Genomic DNA, 13,143 nt, shown 5'->3' with positions numbered 1-13,143 from the left:
GGCCTACATGTGTTATTAGATACATGATTGAGTATTGATATTTGAACAAAATAGCCTACCTACACCATTGACATTTAAACCCAAATTCATTTCCCTACCAGCCATTGTTTCGAGTCATGGAAAAAATATGCTTTCTAATTTTAAGGATAGGGAATCCAAAAAAAAAAGAAGACAAAATAGCTTCAGTGAAATGAATACATGCCTCCATCGCCTTCAAGAGATATGGAAATCACCTTTGGAGCCTAAAAAGGTTATTTTCACTTGCTCATCAATGCATGGATGTCTAGTCATTGTTTATGTCTTTGGAATTTGAGCATAATGAGATACTTAAGAATATATTTTTACTACCAAAAAGGTCAAGGTTTCCTAGAAATGGGTAGAAAACTTACCCAGGTAATACACCCATTCACCACTACTTGGAAGGCAACACCGCTTGGTACCAAACATGTATGGATTGCAGCAATGTGGCATGTTTTCAAGGTGGAAGTTTTATTCAATCTTTAGAAGACTCAATAAAATCTTATTTAAGTACAAGAAATTTCCTTTACCTACATGGAAAAGGTGAATTTATAGCCAATTTTTCCTCATAGATTCAAGCACAGGTGAAGAAACACTTTCTAGATTTTAAACATCTATGACAACTTATAAAGTATGAGGATGGAACCCCATATACCATCACCCGGGTACCGTAGAATAAATTTGTATAGTGCTTTGAAATGCCATCTTAGATTCATTGTATGGGATCTATCCATTATGTGCAAGAAAACACATGAATAAAGGTAGGAAAGGTAGCACTAATCCCATGGTTGACACAATGAAGCTCCCCCATTTCCTTCAAATGGCAAGGTGCCTTGCAACCCACTGGCCATGTTCTAGGTGGCCAAGTTGGCAAAGGAGAAAAATCAAGGTGATGGATGGGAGTCATTATTTGTCTATGAGCCACCTTACATAATTTTTTGGCCCATGCCCAATGATTATGACCTAGATATAGTTGCAATAGTCATGTGTCTGTGACTTATAAGCATGTTTTATGACAATGAACCCTCAAGGAAAACACTCATGGTATTTCTCATTATCTAACACTTGGTTAGCTAGCAATGACTTGATAGGTTTTTCTACATCAATTTAAAGCTTTAGTTAATGTAATGCCCCATTTAGTCTTTTATAGTAATATTGATCATCTCAAGGATAGTTTATTATGCCTCATTAGGAACTTATGGTGGTGGCCATTAATTTTCGCTACCATTTTTCCTTCTGAAAGGCTAGTCACACTGCAGGATGAGGGCCAAGGAAGCACATCTCTAAATTGTAGAGGTAAATTTCAAAATAATGGTGAAATCAATTATGCATGAAGTAAGGAAAACACAAATATATGGAAAACAAGGACATCTATAATGTTGTGAGGGAAAATTATTAAACAATTATAATAATAATAGTAATTGAAATTCTTGGATAGGCCTAATATTGAGAAGATGGGCACCTACTCGTTGAGAAGGGTAAATCCACACAAATAATGAATGTACCCTCCACAAGAAACCATCTAATGAAAACCAGTCTGCTAGAAACAAATCATGAAATTAATAAACTGAAGAAAATTATCTAACTTTTCATAATAGTTTACTTTAGACATACTTAATTTGTCAAGGAATCAATTAATACACTTGTTAATGAAATGAATTTACATCTAAATAATATTTCAGAAACCAAGAACCACCAATACTGCAAACCATCATCCCAACCATCATCCAAATTATTAAATTTTTCCAACATCAACACGAAACATAAAAGTAAGAAACAATGAAAGTAGAAATCAGTCACTGGTATTGGTCATATAACAGGTAAGATATTTTCAGTCTATAAAAGAAATATTACAAGAATATTGTAGATAGTTAGGAAATATTTATTATGAATACTTGATGCGCTTTTGATTTGAAATGGGTAAGAGTTGGAGCATCAAATAAACCTTTGATAACATTGTATTATAATAAGTAATTGAACAACAATTGCAAAATTATTCTCCATACTAAATGATTTAGTAATTGATAATTAGAACTTCAGATTAGTGGGTGGTTTTATGCATGTGCTATGAGAGAAAGATTAAGGAACATACATAGGCCAAGAACTGCCAGGAGAATCATCACACACATAACCACAACTAAGGGATCTTGCGTGGCATCACAAGTCCCACATACCTTACTTTGAAAAAATCTCACATTAATGGAAAATATCCCAACAGATAAATTTTAATTAGGTTAGCAATGTTGTTGATAAACATGGACAACATCTTGGGCGTTTTATATTTTCTCTACATTGTCTAATGCTACTCACTCAAGGTCATCTGTTGCCCTTATCAAGTTTTCATTCAACTATTCTATCTGGTGTTGCTCGTCTTCTAGGATGACAATTTCATCTGCTCTTGTATTTTTTGCATCATCTAGGTGGCTCCAGAGACACACACAGGACAAAGAGGGCCTACGAAATCTTAAAAATCAAAGTGTTTGTATTATGCTCTAACCAGGTTCATGTTAAAGATCTCGTCTTCGTGATGGCGATGGTGTGAACGGTTGGTCAATCCGATTCTGAATGAGGAAGATATAGGCAGTGAAAGTTTTAGTTGACTTTTGCTGATTAGGCAAGTTAATGGAGACACAATTTGGACTTTTTCCGGTGGATGGAATCTGGCCAACTCCAGCGAGATTCCGGGCGAAATTTTTACCTCGTTAAAATGACTCCTTTGGTAAAAAATCCAAACTTTCAAAATTTTCTTTATTATTATTAAACATATATATATATATATATATATATATATATATATATATATATATATATATATATATATATATATATATATATATATATATATATATATATATATATATATATATATATATATATATATATATATATATATAAGGGAGGTGGTGGGCCATGACTCTCACAACCCCATGAATCTCCAACCCATACAATAACCGTATACCATAATTTAATGCAGGGTTGGCAGGGATAGACCCGCCTGACCCACACAGGCCGAGCCCCACCGGGCGGCCCCATGAACCACATTGAATGCCAACCACCTAACCGCATTAAATGAAAACAAACAACACGGTTATAACAAAATTCAAGTTTGGGTAAAAATAAAATCAACACCGTAAATAAACTATGAAAAAAATATTGCGTGGGTAATTCGGGAGGGGCGGGATTTGATCCCCCGACCCCTCCTCAACTAATTTCTAAATGTTCCAATGTGCCAAACAAATTCTTTGGGTAATCCACCCAAGAATTTATATAAACCCTCATTTGCATAATGTTCCCAGGCAACATGGAGGAACCAAGAGCGGGCATGGAAAATGAGGCAGAGTTCATTTTTAATTAATTTTTATGCAGGTGAAACCATGATTGAGCAAAATTTCCAAGAGGGTGAAATTTTCGTAGTCTCCAAATTGGACAAACTTTACATCGATCTTACATCTCTTGGTGACATGAACCCCATGGCACAGTTAGTTTCCTGATCTGGGCAACCGATTTGTAGAGGACCCAGAGGAGGGAATCTTTGAGGAATCTAAAATATTCCTTGAGCCCCAGATTTTCATTTTCTCAGAATTCAAAAATTTGGCAGTCGATTTTGCACTATTTGACGCCACAAATCTGATGGTGCATTCAAATTTTCCATTTTCACATTCTATATTTTAGCCACTTTTCTAAGTGGAGTGCAGGGGTTAACATTCATGTGCGAGTATCCATTTCCATGTGATTCCATGCCGCGAGATTCGTCGTGCGACCAACTTCATCAATTTGGCATCCTCCTTTAGATGGCCCTTGGATGTGAGGTATATGCAGTGTGTTCATGTACTTCTTCTGCTCTGCATTGTGCTACACAAATCCCTTTTGATGTTTGATGTGGGATCTTGTTTCATACTCGTTTCCACGAATCCTGTTTGATGTGATGCGAAATAGTCTATGCGATGTACTTGTTGTCATGATTTGTCATGTTGTGTTTTGAGATCCTTTTCTTGTATGGTGATGGGATACACATGCTGTCATCATGTACGTTTGCATTGAGATCGCTTTTTGTTCCATGTTGGCAGGATGCTAATTATCATGCATGAGTTTGTGTCATACTAATAGGAGTCTTTTGACTGAGAGTTCCTGTAGTGGAACATCTCTTGGAGCCACTCCTGCATGAAGGAATTTTCCTTGTATGATAGCAACATCACCTCTTATGTACATCATCACTATTGACAACACTTAATTCAGTAGCCTACACCATGTTGACACAGAGGCCCGGAGACGTAGTCCCCCCTGGACGAAATCCATTATCAATGTCTTGTTATTTTATGTGCTGATGATTGTCATGTTCCTCTTCTTTACAACATTCAGATGTATTCATTAATGTTATTTTAAAAGTGCAATTAAACACATCACGAAAGTAAAATGTCTTGAAAGGGTCCTTCCTCACACCTGGACATGGATCAAGTGGTATCACGGTGGTCTTTGCGTGGATGTGAATTATAAGCGAGAACAATGGAACATGTAGCAATAGAGGATGAAAAAGCGATGGATGAGACCATGCTCAAAATTTCCAAAATGATGGAAATAATGTATGAAACTCTATAGAAAGCGACAAAGGAAAAGGATCGATTGAAGCTTCAGTTGCGAGCCACAAAAGAGACCCTGGAAGAACTGAAGCACAACAAACATAATCTTCAAACAACGAACACAGAATTGAAGATGCTTCTACATGAAGAGAAAGAGGAGAAACATAGTTTGCTACAACAACTACAAGAAAAGGACAAGGCCTTGAAAAAGCTACAGCGTGATGCATGTGAGGTAAAAAGAAATTCTGAATTCATGTATGTCTCCTGATGATGATTTCGTTGTTTTTGAAAATCATACCATGGGAATTGGCTCCAAATTGTTGAAGAAAATGGGATATGAAGGAAAAGGCTTGGGCATTAATGGCCAAGGCATTGTCAACCCCATCAAAGTAGAAGAACTACCCCATTAGGTAGGACTTGGGTATGTCAGAAAGAAACTTGGGGAATGTGCTTATATAGCTAGCGAACCACCAACAACAGATGATGAGAAACTCTCATCAGTTCTTTCCAAATCAAAAGAGGAGGTAAAAGATGTTGATTTCCTTTCGATTTTTTCATCACATAGTATGCCTTCTGTTGGAGATTTGGAGATCCCAATTATACGGACAAACATGAGGCTCCTTACGAGGATGAGGTACGAGGAGGAAAAAGAACTTGGTGTTAATAACCAAGGCATAACTAAACCATTGGAGGTTGTGCAGAGACCTCAATTTGAAATCTTGAGATGCACCAAGAGATAATGTTCGAAGGTGTCAGATTCTTCTGAGATATCGTCCAAATCATGAAGGAAAGATAATGATGGGAATACATCCCCATAATCCCATGGACGTTTCCATTGTAGGGAAATGGCTGAGGCAAGCTCTCATCACCATGCTTACACCAGAGGCAACAAGGAAAGGTATAACCACTTTCGACATTTGAATGTTCATTTCGATCATAATTATGTTGTTAATGATGGGCGTAAAACATGGCATTGAAAAGCATGTACCTTTTGTGGATTACATAACTTTACATTTTCTAAGTGTTGCAAAAGAATGGCAGCACACAAAAGGATGAGGCATGGAAGACCCTCTCAATAGTAGGTAAAGAAACATGCTAAGCGGATCTGGAGGAAGAAGATGTATTGCAGTCATTATGATAGAAGTGGCAATCAAAGCGCCACTTGTTGGAGGCTCCGTCTAGAGTAGTGCCTTAAAGATAGATTTTTGGTGCATGAACCAGGTGAAACGATTGTTCAACAAGGAAAACCGCCACAATGGGCCAACCCATTCACATTGATAAGTGAAAAATGGTTTCTAGACATGTTAGCTTGTCATGGTCGTGCTTTTGTAAATCATTTGTTGCATTTTAAAATGATAGAGTGATGATATGTTTCCATCACTTGTTTAGCGACAATGATGCCTAGTCTTATTTTGAGTCACATTTTACACTCTAAAAGTGATGTTGTGTTTCCATCACTTGTTAGAGAAAATAGTGTTTGGCCTTATCTTTGTAACTCATGTGTTGCAGTAATAATGATTTTTCCATCACTTGTTGAAGCAACAATGATATGTTGGCCTTGTTTTCGTAGCTAGGGTATTGCGTCCATCTTGTTGTAAACTTTACCACCAAGTATGTGTTATAAACTTATGGCAAGTATGGGATGCTTGGGTCATTAGTTGGTCATGAAATTCAAGCATGTAATTTGCAAAACAATGTACTACAGGTTGCGGAGGTTGCAAGTGTCGACTCATTGCTTAAGGCTCCGAAGAACAAAGGTGAAGGAGTTGGAAGTGAGACCTTTCAGGATTCTTGTGATGTACACAAGGTATAGAGACGTTGCAGATTATTTTTCATGCTTTTGGAGGACCAAAAGCTCCTCAGTGGGGAGGATTGATCCAGGTGGCTCCAGAGACACACATAGGACAAAGAGGGCTTATGAAAGCTCAAAAATCAAAGTGTTTGGATTATGCTCAAACTAGGTTCATGTTAAATACCTCATCGTCATGGTCGTGGTGGTGTGAACGGTTCGTCAATCCGAGTCCGAATGAGGAAGATAGACGGAGTCAAAGTTTTGGTTGAATTTTACTGACTTGGCAAGTTAATGGAGACACAATTTGCAATTTTTCTGATGGATAGAATCTAGCCAACTCCAGTCGGATTCTGGGCGAAAATTTTGCCTCGTTAAAATGACTCCTTCAGTCAAAAATCCAAATTTTCAAAATTTTCTTTATTATTGTTAAACATTAAAAATATATATATATATAAAAAATGGAGGTGGTGGGTCACCACCCCCACCACCGAATGATTCTCTAGCCCATACACTAACCGTATACCATAATTTAATTCAGGGCTGGCGAGGATTAACCCCACTTGGTCCACAGGGTCTGGCACCCATCGGGTGGCCCCTTGAACCACATTGAATGCCAACCACCTAACCACATTATATCAAAACAAACAGCACGGTTATCACAAAATTTGAGTTTGGGTTAAAAAAAAATCAACGCCCCAAATAAAATAGAAAAAAATATTGAGTGGCTAATTCGGGAGGCGCGAGATTTGATCCCCCGACCCATTCTCAACTAATTTCTAAATGTTCCAATGTGCCAAATGAATTCTTTGGGTAATCTGCCCGAGAATTTATATAAACCCTCATTTTTGCAGTGCACCCAGGTAGCATGGAGGAACCAGGAGTGGGCATGGAAAATGAGGCAGAGTTAATTTTTAATTAATTTTTATGCAGGTGGAACCATGACTGAGCAAAATTTCCAGGAGGGTGAAATTTTCGCAGTGTCCAAATCGGAAAAAAATTATCTCGAACTTAAACCTCTCAGCAACACGAACCCGATGGTGTAGTTAGTAACCTAATATGAGCAGCCAATTTTCTGAGGACCTGAAGGAGGGAATATTTGGGGAATATAGGGGAATCTAAAAGATTGCTTGAGCCCTAGATTTTCATTTCCTTAGAATTCAGAAATTTGACAAGCGATTTTTCCCTATTCAATGCCACAAATTTGATGGTGCGTTCAGATTTTCCATTTGCTCATTCTATATTTCAGCCACTTTTCTAAGTGGAGTGCAGGTGTCAACATTCATGTGCGAGCAACCATTTCCATGTGATTTGATGCCGCGAAATTTGACATGCGACCAACTTCACAAACTTGACACCCTTCTTTAGATGGCCCCTGGATGTGAGGTATATGAGGTGTGTTCATGTACTTCTTCTGTTATGCATTGTGTTGCATGGATCCCTATTAATGTTTGATGTGGGATCCTGTTTCTTACTCGTTTCCATGATTCCTGTTTGATGTGATGCAAAATCATCTGTGTCCTGTACTTGTTGTCATGATTCATCATGTTGTGTTTTGAGATCACTTTGTTGTATGTTGATGGGATACTCATGTTGTTGTCATGTATGTTTTCACTGAGATCCCTTTCTGTGCCATGTCGGTGGGATGATCATTATCATGCATGATTTTGTGTCATACATATAGGAGTCTTTTAACTGAGAGTTCCTGTAGTGGAACATATCTTGGAGCCACTCCTGCATGAGGGCATTTTCCTTGTATGATAGCGACATCACCTCTTATGTACATCATAACTATTGATAGCACTTAAGGCAATGGCCTACACCATCTTAACACCAGGGCCCAGAGACGTAGTCCCTCCAGGACAAACTCCGTTATCAATGTCTTGTTATTTTATGCATTGATGATTGTCATGTTCCTCTTCTTTAGTGTTGTGGGGAAAAATGCCTATGCAGGACGATCCTATCCAACTAAGGTGTGACAGTGCCTTAGCAACAAACAAAGACAGCTATTCTAGTATTCTTTCCCTTATGAATTAATAATGAAGAGAGAGATAGATGGACTAATCGGTGTCTTCTGTTTGTCCCTCGATCCAGCTTCTCTTCTCTTGGAGAGTTCCTAGCTACTTCCCTTCTCGCTCGCCCAGCTTCAAGAGGTTTCTGCAAGATCACAAGAAGAGAACACTACACAAGACATGGATTCATATTCATAACTAGTTCCGGATTAGAAATAAACTAAACATACTAATGCAATCATACATCAAGAATACATCAGCATATAGGAGAAACCAAGCTAGCTTTATTGATGAATAACAAGGTTCAGGAAGAGATACAACCCAGAGGGCTCCAATCCAGCATCTCCTTCCCAGCAAATGGAATTCCTATATTCACCCCCTTCAAAGCAATAAGCACCCAATAGTTCCAGTCTCAAACCAACAGCAATTCTTTGCAATAACAAAATTCCAGCCCCCAGATCTCATGGAGGAGAGATCCATATATAGATGTTTGGAGAGAGGATGAGTCAGCTTGAGATGTGACTAGTGTCCTCTCCCTCTGTCAGTTCTTGAGTCCACTTGGAGGTTCGTGCTTCCACTTGGAGATTTGGAACCTCTTACTCATCACCAGTAGAATTCCCTGAGGCAAGTGTCATTTTGGAAGCTTCCTGGGTTTTGACACCTTGAGGAATGAGCTTGCCACTTGTCCATTCTCATTCAGCGCAGGTAGCCAGTGTTCCAGTTGACATTCAATGCAGGTAGCCAGTGTTGGCTTTGACATTCAGCGCAAACAGCTAGTGTAGCCACTGAAATGATCCTGATTTGACTTGTTTTGAGTAGTTTTTGGTGGAGAACTTCTGTGAATTGCTGTGGTTTGTTAGCCTTGTTCCTCTAGGGGTAGGAACAACATGTTTAGGGACTTTGGATCCCTTAGATTATGGACATTTCATGCTCAATGCTGTAAGGCACAAAAATGTCTATAACAGTTGCCCCCTAAAGTATGATGTTTTTTATCAGGTGAAATGCTTTATCAGGGGGATCCGAAGTTCATCCAATGCTGGTAGGAGACCTGTAATAAGATACAATACAATACATTATTTTTCATACTGCTTTCATTATCTAGCTGAGGCGGGCATTCCCATGCTCGGCTTTATAAATGCATTTTTCTGTACATAGAACAGACAATCGTCTGATGGTAGACTGATAATTTTGATGAAATTATCATCCTTTGAGTAGGATGATCATCTGCTACAATGATGTACATGTCAATGTTTTTATCTTTGCTGAATATATATCACAGCCCGGATGGATGAAACTAGATCCGGGGTCTTCAAATGCGTTCGATCTTCACTCTAAGTACAAGTCGATCCATGTGAGAATTGTTCTGAAGTCGAACATGGAAAGACGTCGCTTGATTACCGGTCAATGATGTAAACCGTTAACAAGCGCGAGAGGAATCACTGATAATGATAATGACCCTCAAGGTACTGCAGTGCAATTCACGTGGTGTGAATAAAGGACTTGGCGTCGAACACCACGCAAAATCTTTCGGTCAAACGTCATTGACGTATACCTGTCGCCGGAAGTGAGAAACTTGCCATTGAGGCATGCAAGCTTCAAAGTACTGAAGGGGTTGTTCCTAGATTAACTTCTTGGATAATGAGCTGATGTCGACAAGAAGCGATCCGTCAAAGGAGGGCCTTAATGAATCCCACATCAGTGACACAGAACGGAGCTAATGATTTTAATGGAGGTGAAAACGATCTGTGACATATGATTCAGGGTGGCGGTCATGAAAGGATGAAGGATAATGTATGGCAGTGGATGGGACACGGTTGACTTTTCTGAACGACTTCTCTTGAACATGTGGCGACACTGATGCGATGGATCGGTAGAATTACCCCAAATATGGATGGTATGGCGAGACCATGGATGTGACCGGTGAATGAAACAACCCAACCCGATTGCGGTACGGAGGAAAAGTGTCATGTTCAAGAGCGACTTGCTACCATCAAAGTTTTCTTTAGTTTCTCCCAATTTTTCCCCAGTCATTGCTGACCAGTACCTCTTTATTTTTGTCAAGCTTGAGGAGGATAACATATGCTTGTTCTATAACCTGCCCTTCGGGCAAGCCCATCGCTATGTTTTAACAAGCCTAGCGATAGTGAAACTCGTTCTCGTCTAAAGACAAGTTTGTCGCTATTTAATGATTTTAACGAGTCTAACGACAAGGATAACTCGGTCCTTCTCATTTTTAGAGAGTCTGAAAAGGTACATAAAGTTAACTCCAAAAGTCCTTTTTCGTCATCTAATCCCTTAAGTCCGAAAAAGTATAAAACAATACGGAAGGGATGAGTTTTCGATAGTTTTAACGAGCCGAATAAAACAAGCGCTCGATCTTTTTGTGAAATAATCCCTCAGGTCCAAAAATATTAAAATCTAGAGGAGGGATAGCTCTTCCGGTCGCTTTAACGAGCTGGAAGGCCAAAACTCGGCAATCTTTTAATATTTTACGAGTCAGATGAAAAGAGCTTAAAGAAGACTCGTCTTTTGAGGAACGAGTGATAAACAGGGTTAGCAGCTGATTCCAGGTACAGGTTGGAATTTTCCAATCACGGTAGTGTCACAAGGATGGCTAGGTGAAATCACTCTTCGCAGTTGTTCCTCAAAATGGGTAAACAATCATATGGAGGTGAACGATCGGCCAATGGAAAAGTGGAGGTGACGGTGCAAACACGACCAAGGCTTTAATGGCTGATGATATAACATTCACAGTGGTTATTTACCGGGATAGTTCATTTTTTTAACGAGCTTAAACGCGGGTGGAAACATTTGCTCAGTCTTATGTTTATTTTTTTTTAACGAGCATGAACTATGTGCTAAAACTGCTCGGATCTTGTATTTATTTTTTAACGAGCATGAACTTTGTGCTAAAACTACTCGATTAACCCAGTCATATGATAAGAGTGTCTCATTGAGATTCTATTTTTACGGAGCTTCATCTCACGTAAGATTTGCTCTAGATACTTTCGTTATGCAAGTTCGGAAACGACTAATCCTATGAGTTTAAAGGGTTAGACCTACAGGTTTAAAGGGAGGACCTAAAAATTTTAAGAATAAATAGCCGCCCCTTGCTTGCACTCCAAAAGGTTTGCATGCCCCCAGGTATAAAACAGAGTTTCAAGGTTACCTCTACTTCACTTCCACCAAAACATTTGTTTTAACGAGAGAGGCTTACCTCTTTCAGGTTACCCAAAGATTGTTTCGTTAGTAGTTTAAACAAAACACTTCCTCGGCAATGTCTACCGAAATAGAAAAAGGTGAGTGAAAAATAGTTTATTTCACTCACATAACTTCGACAAAAGAATCTTATTCTAGAATAACCCTCTTCTTAGACGGACGGGGTACAGACTAGTCATATTCTCCCGCGGAAACCTATTCTATACCCAAAGTTTCCCTGCCGAAACAGACCAGGACGCATGCCCCCTTGGGTTCCAGTCATATCCTCCCGGATTACTCGCGCTCACCAGGAGGACGGACCGTGGGTTGAGACACTTCTTGCATGAACAGACCATTTAGGGGTGGTATATGACTATTTGCGATGCGTGATCCAGGAAATGAAAGTTGGTCCACGAGCTTGACCATTCTTCCTTGATGCGGAAAACACATTACTCTAAAGAGTGAGGAGACGACGGCTCCCATGCAATATATATAGTCTCGTCCAAGGAGTAGGTTATAATCCAAGGTCCTTGAATGACCATCACGTTCAGTTGAATGGTCTTCCCTTTCAATGTAATGCGCACATTGGGGAGGATCCCTAAAGGTCGACTGGTTCCTTTATCAAAGCCTGATAGATTTCTCATTTCAGGCAAAAGCGCTGGTGAACCAAGCGCTTTCCAAGCAATAGAGGAAAGGATACTCACAGATGCCCCCTCATCAATGATAGTACCAGCCATTACCATTTTGTATATTTGAAAGATAATCTTGAATGGTATGCTGGCTGGCAACCGGGGTCTGCCTAGTTGGTTCCAATCGAACGAGACAACTAGGTTGCTTGGTGGTGGGACCGAATAGACGGCCGGATATGACTCTGATGAAGTTCCTTCCTGCGACAAAGGAATGGGCAAATTGCCCCTTGTTCGTCGGAGTCTGTGTTGATGAAGAGAATTTGGACGGTGTTGTCTTTATTCTCCCTTGTGATGGTATCATTCGAAGATAGAGCCTCTGAAGTCAAAACCGGGTCAACTGCCGTCTCAACCTTTTGACTTTCATCAGTCATGGATCCAGACGGTTCATCTTCAATGATAGGTGCTTCGGCTGACCACCTGGGCGGGCCAGCCGGGTTCTCAACTAGTGAAGGACTTGGCAGGAGTTTTTGATATCCAGGAGGAAGTTGCGCTCGTAAAATCGGGCGATCTTCCAGAACTCTCTTAGCCTCGTCTAAGAAGGGACAAAGGTGGATGGCGTGACCACCTTCACACAGTTTGCAGGGAAATCTAGCTTTCCCTCTCTATCCTGTGGCTTCACTTTCACTAGTTGACGGTGAGCAGTCAACATGGCTATCAGAGGTTGATGCTACCGAATTGTGCAAACGGGGAGACCAGTCCCTTAGTATCCGAGGGATGCAGGGACAATCTCTGTGGAAGTGGTCTCCCTTGCATATGAAACATGGCGATTTAGGCCTTGTCAGTGCGGTGTGTGGATTTTTGTCAGACGACACTTGTTTGCCCCCAGCCGCTTTTGGCCCCTTCTTCTTCTTCTCTTTCTT

This window comes from Pinus tabuliformis, chromosome 5_1 (genome assembly GCF_031772625.1).
Source record: "Pinus tabuliformis cultivar Carrire ecotype Pingquan chromosome 5_1, CPIR1, whole genome shotgun sequence".
NCBI lineage: Eukaryota > Viridiplantae > Streptophyta > Pinopsida > Pinales > Pinaceae > Pinus > Pinus tabuliformis.
Note: the sequence above shows the minus strand (reverse complement) of the source record.